This window comes from Anomalospiza imberbis, chromosome Z, assembly GCF_031753505.1.
Source record: "Anomalospiza imberbis isolate Cuckoo-Finch-1a 21T00152 chromosome Z, ASM3175350v1, whole genome shotgun sequence".
Taxonomy (NCBI): Eukaryota; Metazoa; Chordata; class Aves; order Passeriformes; family Viduidae; genus Anomalospiza; species Anomalospiza imberbis.
The window spans coordinates 14438738-14448820 of record NC_089721.1 but is presented as its reverse complement, the minus strand read 5'-3'; the positions used below and the strand labels follow the sequence as shown (position 1 = coordinate 14448820).

General features: G+C 37.5%; 1 long non-coding RNA gene across 2 annotated transcripts; it reads left to right on the top strand.

The window, feature by feature from the left end:
- The first annotated feature begins 1114 nt into the window (after positions 1–1114).
- On the top strand, positions 1115–4502 carry LOC137464517 (uncharacterized). Of its 2 annotated transcripts, none has more exons than XR_010994265.1 (2): positions 1115–1147; positions 3750–4502. It is a non-coding gene; the product is annotated as an uncharacterized lncRNA (long non-coding RNA). The 2 variants fall into 2 exon arrangements; XR_010994266.1 differs by lacking the exon at positions 1115–1147 and adding an exon at positions 2800–3000.
- Positions 4503–10083: the final 5581 nt, after the last annotated feature.

Below are 10083 nucleotides of genomic sequence, written 5' to 3'. Positions count from 1 at the left end.
GGTAGCTTTGGCTCCCTGGGCTGCGCTTCTGTAACCAAAGGAGCAGGTGTAGGCACTTCTTGCTGTTCTGGTGTTGCGGGGTCTGTGCTCCCATGCTGGCTTCCCTGTCCTTAGGATCTTGTATTTCTTCAGGCTTGCTTGCTAAAGTATGCTACACTTGTCTCTCTGCCTGTCCCCTGAAGCCTGGTTCCCTTATCTAGCCTGTTTACCTCTTAAAACAAGAGGAAAGTTGCCTAACAGGTCATTTTAGATGTGTCCAGTCTACTCTAGTTTGTCATCTTGATCCCATCTCTCCTGCTGTGTTCGTCTCCCTTTTTCTTCTGACCCTGTCTTCTTTTTCCCTCTATGATTTTTTTTTTCCTGCAATGATCTTTGTATTGTCCTGTATTGTATTCGCTTTTGTATTCCTTTTTTTCAGTGCTGAAAATATATTTTGGTGCTTTTCTACTTATCTGAACAGACTTAAAGCTCTAATTCAATTACAGTATAAAGTGGGAGTATGTCTTGGGAATATAGTATTCTATTACACTGCTGAATGTTGGGGATATGTCTTGAGTTGAAAATTGAGAAATTGTCTTTATTGCACAGCCTGCTTCTCATAAACATGATGAAAATACTAGGATGGTAACACAGAATAGTTCACTAAAGTAACGTTTTTGTCCATGGGGGAATGTGGTTCTGTACAGCTGCTTAATCTTTGTGTAATTCTTAGATAAACACATACAAGGAAAATTTATTTAACTATGTATTTCCCTGATTCAAGAACTGAAAGTTATTTCAACTATTGGCTGTTTAGAAGATAGTTTTGTGTACCGGAGAGTGGCTCCAAAGGAACACGTCTGGTCTGTTATGTCAGGGGATGACTAATACAGCTGTATTTGGTTGATGAGTCTATAATTAAATGTCACATCCAGCAGTGTATTTATGTGGGAGCCTAGTTTTTTTTTAGCAAGAGAACTTTCAATTCAAGTCTTTTTTGTAATGCACAGCATAATAGTTAGTTGCAGTTTTTCCAGGAGACTGGGAATGATTGTGCTGTCTTACTGTTCAGTTTTGGAATTTACCCTTTTCTTCTTGTAGTAAGTCAGAAGACGACATAACTGGGAGACGCGAGAGTTCTACGCAGAGAGGGAAGGTTCCTTTAAAGGTGAGTAAGAGATGAGGGACCAGAGTTTCCTTTTCTCTTGAGCAGCCTAATTCTAGGACAAAGAAGTCCGCTTTGCCATCCCAATAGGTTTTTTTTTTAATGTGGGAGCAACATAGTAGCTAAATAATTGTTTAGGTAGAGTAATGTACAGTTAAACAAGAAATCAAGTCCAAATGACTTTAACTCAATTGTGTTGACATTGTCATTGTGAGTTACTAGTTCTGTTAACCCATGCAGTCTTTAAATTGGGATCCAGGTTAACCTGCTTGATCTGATCATGAAAGAATCCAGTGAATGCCAGGATCAGTGCTGAAATGCATAAGAGGTGCTGCTGTGTTCAAAAACCTACTCTTTCCATCTGTATTTTGGGTGTCAAGTGAGTTTATGAAGGAAGGATCCTCTGTAACAGCACGTGGGGAATATGAATGTTCTGGAGAGATATAGAGGAGTCTGGGAAAGAAGACTGGGCTTAATAGACAGTGATTGAAAGGACTAGCTGTCGAGTAAGGAAGCAGAGCGTGTTTATGTTGCATCACACACGCTGGACAAACCCTCGTTTCTGGTGGCAGGCGCAACCCTGGTAAGGGATCGGCTGTGAGTGTGGCAGTAAATAAAATAGGGACAGGTACGACTGGAGTGCTCCAATATCAAAGTTTAATAAAGGAAAAATAAAAGGCGTGCTAACAATAAATGCTCAATAAAAGCATTAGCTATACACTGTAGGGAGCTACTCCAGAAGGTCATAAAATGAGTTAAGCACAAATATAGAGGGCAGGGAACCAATGAACAAAGAGAAGCAGAAACCATACTTTACATGGAAAACAAGACTAATCAGAAAGCAAGGTTCCTAACATAACCTTATATGGAATAATTTAATCTGCATAACTGCTCCCATCAGTCCTTTCTTCTCACCCTAATTTGTGGGGAATGTCCAGAGCCTATGGTGTACCTTCCAGGGCACGGCCCTGGAAGGCTCATGGGCCTCCACATGTGTAGTCCCATGAAAGCTATAGAATGAATTTCCTGATTCTCTACCCTCTTCACAGTCTGATTATAGGCTGTTTCTACTTATGCCATCTGGAAATGCTTGTTAGAGCAATCTGTCAGTTGAGGACCAATCCTACACACACTTGCTTCTCTTCTGCATCTGGCACCTCACCCTCTGATCTGTAGATGAGAGGTGTGAATGAGTTTGCATTGATGTGACTGCTGGTTCATCCTCACCACAAGTCATCTACCCAAGTAAAGATTGATGCCATACCCTTTGTTTTAAAGAACAGAAGGAAACACGTCAGGTAGAGTTCACATAAAAAGAGTAACAACGCAGAAAATCATCTAGAATAAACACTTTTCAAGATTGTGGTCTCTGTTCCTTCTAGGTTTAACCCCAGCTAGCAACTCAGCCCAATGCAGCCATTTGATTTTACTCTCTGGTGGGATGGGGGAGAGAATCAGATTAATAAAAATGGTTGAGCTTAGGGACTGAGATACAGACAGCTGGACAGAAAAAAGCAGAAGCTGAATACAGAAGCAAAGGAAAGAACGCATTCACACTTTCTTATGGGCAGGCAGGAGTTCAGCTGTCTCTAGGAAGGAAGGGCTTCATCATGTTCGAACATGTGTAATGGCTGCTTGGGTTAATCAGAAAAACAAATGCTGTGACTCTGAATGTGTGTCCCTTCCCCATTTCTCCTTCTTCCCCCCCCAGCTTTACATGCTGAGCATGATGCCCTATGGGATGAAGAATCCCAGTGATCAGCTGGGGTCAGGTGCTCTGGCTCTGTCACTTCCCAACTCCTTGTATTTCCCCAGCCTCCTTGCTGGCAAGGGAGAAGACAAGGCCTTGTGACAGTGTAAGCACTTAAGAGCAATACCTGAAATATTACTGTGGTATCTACAGTCTTTCCAGCACAGATCCAAACCTAGCCTTGTACCGTGTGCTATGAAAGAACTATTCCAGTCAAAACCAGCACACGAGGATTTCTCTTATGTTGGATTTGAGGTTCCATTCTTACAAAGTTGCTTTGACATACAGCACTGAGTAGATAAATAAGGATTCTTGTCAGAGAATCATCTGCTTTGTCTTCATATACAGTGTCAAAAGTTTTAATGTCTTAACATGATAAATGCCAGTTGCTCTCTGTATTTCCTAAAAATAGGTTGTAGCAAGGTGGGGATCAGTCTCTTTGTCCAAGTACCAAGTGGTAGTACAGGAGGAAATACCAGGTTGTATCAGGGGAGGTTTAGTTTGGATATTAGGAAAGCTATTCACTGACAGGGTGGTCAGGCACCAGAACTGGTTGCCCAGGGAAGTGATGAAATCTTCAACCCTGGGCATGCTCAGAAGGCTTGTGGATGTGGAACTTAGGGTTATGGTTTTCTGCTAAATATGGTGGTGCTGAATTAATGGTTGGACTTGATGGTCTTGGAGGTCTTTCGTAACCTAAAGAATTCTATTATTTGATTTGCAAATTGGACCATTCAAAAAATATTGATGTATTGATTAGAACGGTGTTTATTTTCAAACAAATATGGGAAAATATTAAGCAGCAAAATAACAGAACTCATTATAATTAAATGTGTTTATTCTTTTTTATTGCAGGAGATTTAAGGCAATAGATGTGAAAATCATCCCAAAGCTGTAGAAGATGTATGCAGCTACTTAAACATTCACTATGTTTTGAAATAAAGTCCTCTACATTTGAGAAATAAGATGCTTTTAAAATAGCTCTGAAACTACTCATTTTATATAGATGAGAATATGATATATTGTTTATCTGTAATATTTTACTACTAGCAGGGTGTTTTTTATGTGATTAGGCTTATTGTTGGTTTATGATTGATCTGTTTGATTTTTATCTCCCAAATTGCAACCTGTGTTGTATTCACTGAAAAAATGGTTAATACAGAGTGGGCATATTATCTGAGTGTTATAAAACTGGATATGTACGATCAAAAAAGTATTTCCACCAAAGAAAATGCCTTTTACTAGCTGATGAAGCAAATGTAATGCAGCTGTTTTTACCAAAGAAATGGTGAAAGGGGAATCTTTATCAGGACTTAAATGAAACGTTAAGAGAGTTGTGATTTATTCTGAATAGTAAATTGTCTTCATTCTAACTTTTCGTAGCTTAATTTTTAATTCAACTATATTGTAGTCCTTAGTAGGCTAAATATTTAGCTACCATGCAGCTCAGATATTTCAGAGTAAATGAAAGAAGTATTGGGGATACAGTACCTTCTCAGACTAAAACTGCAATAATTCCTTATGCTTGAAAAAATTACTGCACTCTCTGGGGCTGCAAAACCAGTTTGGTTATTATAATTTATACGGAGTGCTGAATTTTCAGGGATATACCTATATTTGATTCTGATCATACATACTGTCTAGTTGGTAATTCTGCTTCTTTCAGGAAACTGTTGTTTCTTAAACTTCTTGCAAAGCACAGAGTGGATCTTCAGCAGCTAAAATTTTCAGGACAATAGGATGAAGCAGCATTGAACACCACTACTACTCTTACACAAAAAATTTAACACTGCTGTTAATGACTTAAAGTATTGCTTTTGAAGAGTGAGTTGCCATAATACTGTTTAGCTACATTCTGCATTCAGCAATGGAAAATAATTAGCTGATAAGAAAACAGTTGGTTTCATCAGTTGCCTTTGCTTGAAATAATTAAAGCTTCAATTTTGAGAGGAAGAAGTAAAATCTTGAGAAAAAATACCTTTTCTCCATAAAAATGTAAGGAAAAAGGCAGCATTTGCAGACTCCATAAGAAAGTGAAAGAAGAAAAAAAATACACAATACTTCTTCATACTGGTCATTTTTCTTTTGAACATAAAGGAAGGTAAAAAAAAATAGATAAAACAGATTGAATTCCCTTCCTTGATTTTTTTTCTGTTTTACTGTTCATATGGGTTTGAAAAAATACCAGAAATCTTAGCATTAGCAGTTTTGCTGGATATGGGAGATAAAATCCAGTCTGATGTATGCTTTTTTGGTTTTCATAATTCATTTTCGAGTTTGAAGAACTACAAGTTAAAGTCCTAATAAGACACAATGAGAAATATAAAAGCACTGGGTGATTGACTGTAAGGAGTGAACACTGCTAAAGGTTCCCCTTGCTTAGATACTGTATTTATGGTATTTTGCCTTGGAGTTTTCTATGCACTATTAAAACCAGAATGCATCTACAGTTTTTTATATTAATTTCTCATTGATGTAATTGATGTTTTTATTGTAGCAAGTAAATGTGGGTAGTTTCAAAACGTTTACTTCTGTAAACGTTTGTAAGTTGTTTCCCACATTTCAGAGTTTGTAGTAATTTGTTTCTTGTAGGCAGTTAAATAGTAAAAAAGGAAGTCTTACTTAGAGAGCTAAGAATTACATTCTGAATAAAGCAGCATTAATATATTTTGCAATAGAAATTAAGCTAGATACTGTCTGGGAGAAAACCTGCCAGTTAATCAGAAATGGTAACAATCTTTCTGACTTCACATAGCATTCCTACCTGATCTTGCAGTTGGGCTGTAAAGTCTTGGCTAACAGAGCCAAGGCAAGTTATACAGACAGTTTTTTGGCATTAGCAGGGAAAACCTGGATTAAGCATGGACTTTAGAAGCAGCGCATCTTAGATCTTTTAGGACTATATTAGCTTGGTCACATTGGCTGCTGAAACTATAGCTTTGCCTTGACCTACCTGTAGCATGTTCTGCTTATGTTTTCTGAGGGGTTTGGTGTTTATTTTTAGGTTGGTGAGTAGTTTTTTGTCATTATAAGAGGTTTTATTCTATGCACGTTCTCCTAGATTTAAACCCTTTTGGGCTGCCCTATGGAAGGGAATTACAAATAATATTAAATGGTAGCTATTAAGTAATTGGCATAATTAATGGTCAATTTCAAAGGCATAAACTCTGCTTTTCTTGCTCCAAGCACCACAAGAAGCTCTGGAAATCTTGAAATTTATCTTTTGAGAAGTATGTTTTGTGTATGTTCAAAACATTCCCATAGCAGTCGCTTTATGATCTTAGCATTGAATAGAACAAAACTTGGTAACTTAAGAAAACCTTAAAACTCTAGGCAGTGATTTTTTTTTTTTTTTTTTTTTTTTTTTTTTTTTTTTTTTTTTTTTTTTTTTACTTCATTCAAGCCAGGAGATAACAAATAAGATCCAAAACAATTGCTAAATTTCTTTCAAACAGTAGTTGGAGCTAAGTGTAAGGATCCACAAAATTAGTTTTAATAACAAAATATTAACTGATTCACATGGGTAGACCGAATCTTTACAACTGTTTGGCAAATTTTGTCTTCCAAGATTAAAACCTTTTCCTTGTTACTGGATTTTAAACCAGCAAAAGCCTTACCAGTTTCATAGAGGAAAAGGTTGAAATCTGCAAAAGAAACCTGAAGAGTTGTTTCCTAAAACTTTAAGCTGCTACACATCAAAGTCTTCCTGCCCTTAGGTCCAAAGTAGACACAAGTCTAGACCAAATTCCTGATGGAGATGGATGAATATTAGAAGAGCTTCCAAACTGGGGGTTCAAATAGAACTGGATTAATATTTCTTTAGTAATGGGACCTAAGCATTACCCTGCAGTTGTTCAGCAAAATTGACGAGCTGTAAGTCTTTTGACACACGTAATCCTGGGGAAGAGAGGGACAACTCATCAGTACTGATGTTGCTACTAGAATCAGCATCCGTGTGCCTCTAACACTTTTTCAGCCAGAAAAAGGTTTATAGTTTGCCTTTCAAATTGTGCCTCAGAACCCTTGAACAGTTGACTGCTGAGCAATGAAAATTGAAAAAAAAAAAACTGATGGTACCTTAAGGGCAGTGGAGGGTTTTAAGATGAGTGGTACCCTAAGTGTTGAGCTACCCAGCACGTGTTGTCTGACCACAGTTAGCTGCATGATGATTCAGTTCTAGCTGGAAGCTCCCCTGAAAAAGGAAGGTGGGGATCATGATGAAGCAGCCAGATGAGAACGTTGTAAGGACATGGGAAGGAACTGCATTTCAGTTTTGTGTAGGGGTCCTGAGGGACAGACAACAGAAATTGAGGTGACTTACAATTAGACATGTACAGGGAAGAATGAATGCAGATCTGCAGGGGAAACATGTTTTCATTTGTAACACTCAGACTGCAGGAAGTTTTGTACAGCAGCTGAAAATAATCTGCCATTGCTGAACACTTGAAAGCTCAAAGCTAAATGAGGTGTCTCATAAGAAAACTAGAAGTTACATGCTTAGAAAATATTTCTCTGCTAGTTTAACAGTTTTGTAGTCTTGTTACTTCATTGTGCTATAATGTGCATACATAATTCTTTGTGAAAAACCAAGTTCAAGGCTTTACAACTTCTAATGTAAGGTCTTGATTGTCAAAATTTACTGTTGGCAGTTGAGTTCATTTATGTAGTTGTATAATCTCTGTTCTGTCATACCCAAAATTACTTCCTTACAGAAACTTCATCCGCTTTGTTTTTGCATTCACCTTTATATTTAACCAAAGAGATTTTGGGGTTGTTCATTACTTATGATATTTCTGTCAACTGATTTGCTGAATTATTTCCAGACTGACATTAAACATTAACAGTGCCTTGAACGAAGACTTTTGTTTACTGTAGTTAATTTTGTTTTTCTCTTTAACAATGTCTGTTAAAAGTTTCCTCTGAAACTTGACAGCAAAATCTGTTTGTGTAGTAAAAGACTACTAAGCCTAATGCGTTTTTCACACTTGCCTTATTTTACATTCTGATTTTATATTCTGTGCTCACACAACTGTTCCACTTTATTATTTAAGCAAATTGAAATACTCTCTTGTTTGTTTGATATATCACATAATGAGGATGGTAGTTATGAATAGTGTGCATTGATATGTGTACTTAGAAATAACTTCAATAAATTTAACCATAAAGTGATTTGTGATATTATGCCTGGTGTTGTAGGGAAACAAAATCAAATGCCCTGTTTTTAAAATACTTTTTTTTAAAGTTTATTTATTTCTCCGTACCCTCTGATCTTTAGACCCAGACTGTGCATTTGCTTAATTACCCAACTGTCTTTACTTTAGATCCATAACTTTCTAGATGGAAATTCCCAAAGATAAAATAAAATCCCAAGTAATTCCTTTTTAAATGCACACACAGCATCTGGCCTAGATTCATCCTTTGTAACTTGGATATGCAAGGTGCATCTAGTGTTTCACTGTTAATGGGAGGTGGTGCTAAAGTGTGTCTTTCAGCAGAAAATAGCACCCTAAATACAATCTGCATTAGGCAGGGTGAATATCACCCTGTATCAGTCCTATTTTTTTTAATAAAGCACAAGATCTCAAAACACATTTATGTGGTGTTTGTCTTCATGAAGATAAATCTCTGTGCTTGCAATCTGAATTAAACACTGTTTTTATCCTCCCAGTTATCAGTTGAAGAAAGACCTAAGGGCATTTCATTAGGTTGCCACCTTCTATGATCTCCAAGGCATAATATGACATTTTGTTAGTACATACACTGTTTGTGCTGTGTTAAGTAACACAGACATTGCTGTCTTTGCCAGAGGAGCTCAAATGAGATAAACTAAATAAACTGCACAGCAGGAAGTGTATATTTGGTCCCTCTTTTGGCAGCTGTTTTGAATGTGAGCTTGTTCCCCCCCCCCCCCCCAGCAGAGGCCAGTTACCAGAGAGGCAGACCTTTGGATGAGAATGGAGTACCATTACCTGTATTTCTGCCACTTGGAGTTTGCTGTATGGAAGGATGAGACTGTACAAAAATAAGAGAGACTAAAGCTAATCCCTGTGAATAAATTCTAAGCAGAGGTAGGATGTGCGGCCAAGAGCACTTGGAGGACAAGTTACTGCTGTGGAGTAAAAGTAAATCTATGTGTTTGTAGTACCAAATACTTCTATATTGTCTTTTTAAAAAATCTGCTCTTTAAAAGGCACCATGTAGAAAATGGAGAATAATAGCAGAGGGAGACAAAGTTTATGGTTCTTCCAAAAGAGGGGGATAAGGGAATTTGTATCCTTTCCTGTTAAGGGTAACGAGTCTTCTAAATGCATTAACACTCCCAAAAACCATAAAGGAAAAAAATGTTGAACAGTATTGTTTAAAAATGCCAAACAACTGACCGCTCAAACACATATTATGGATTGGAAAGAAAACATCTCCCTAGTGCAAGTAAAATAGCAATAGCCTTTCCATATTGCAGAACAACTGTTGTTTACTGATTTTAATTCTGTTTCTGTGGATAAAGAGTTGGTGATCATGTTTGACATCTTAAAATACATGAACCTCAACATTGCTTACAGTTCCCTCTAAGACTGTCAGACAAAATAAGGTCATGCAGTTACCCTTTGAAACTTGAGAATTAGGATCATGTTTTATAGTGATACATTTCTCTGGGTGATCTGATCTCAATTTGCCACATAGTTCAGCCATTGCATGCAATTGTTTTGTCAGAAATTATGGGTTCAGGTGCAGGGGTTCTGCTCAGAGAGTTCACACAAATCTCTGCGACCACTAAATTTTTTCCTCAGGAATGAAGGAAAGAAGCAGTAAGAAAGAAATACAAATCCCAGAAGATAAAACCACACATTCAGAAAAGCTGAGTGTGTTAATCAACACAAACATATACTCAAGGACAACCATTAAACGGCTGACAAAAAGCAGGACACAGTCCCCATCAGGCTCAGCTCATCCTAGCAGACAGTGAGGGTGCCCTGCTGCCTTCTCCTATATAACAGAAGGCTTTCCACATGTCTGAGTGTCTTATCTCTCCTCGTGATTTCTGCTTCTAAAAGGATGAACAACAGTAAGGCATAGGAAATGGGAGTTTTCTCACACTGGCAATTTCAGCATTCCCAGCCGCAAGGTCACTTTGAGCAAAGCTATTCTTTCTTCTTCACCAAATCTGGATTTAACTCTTTTAATCCATACA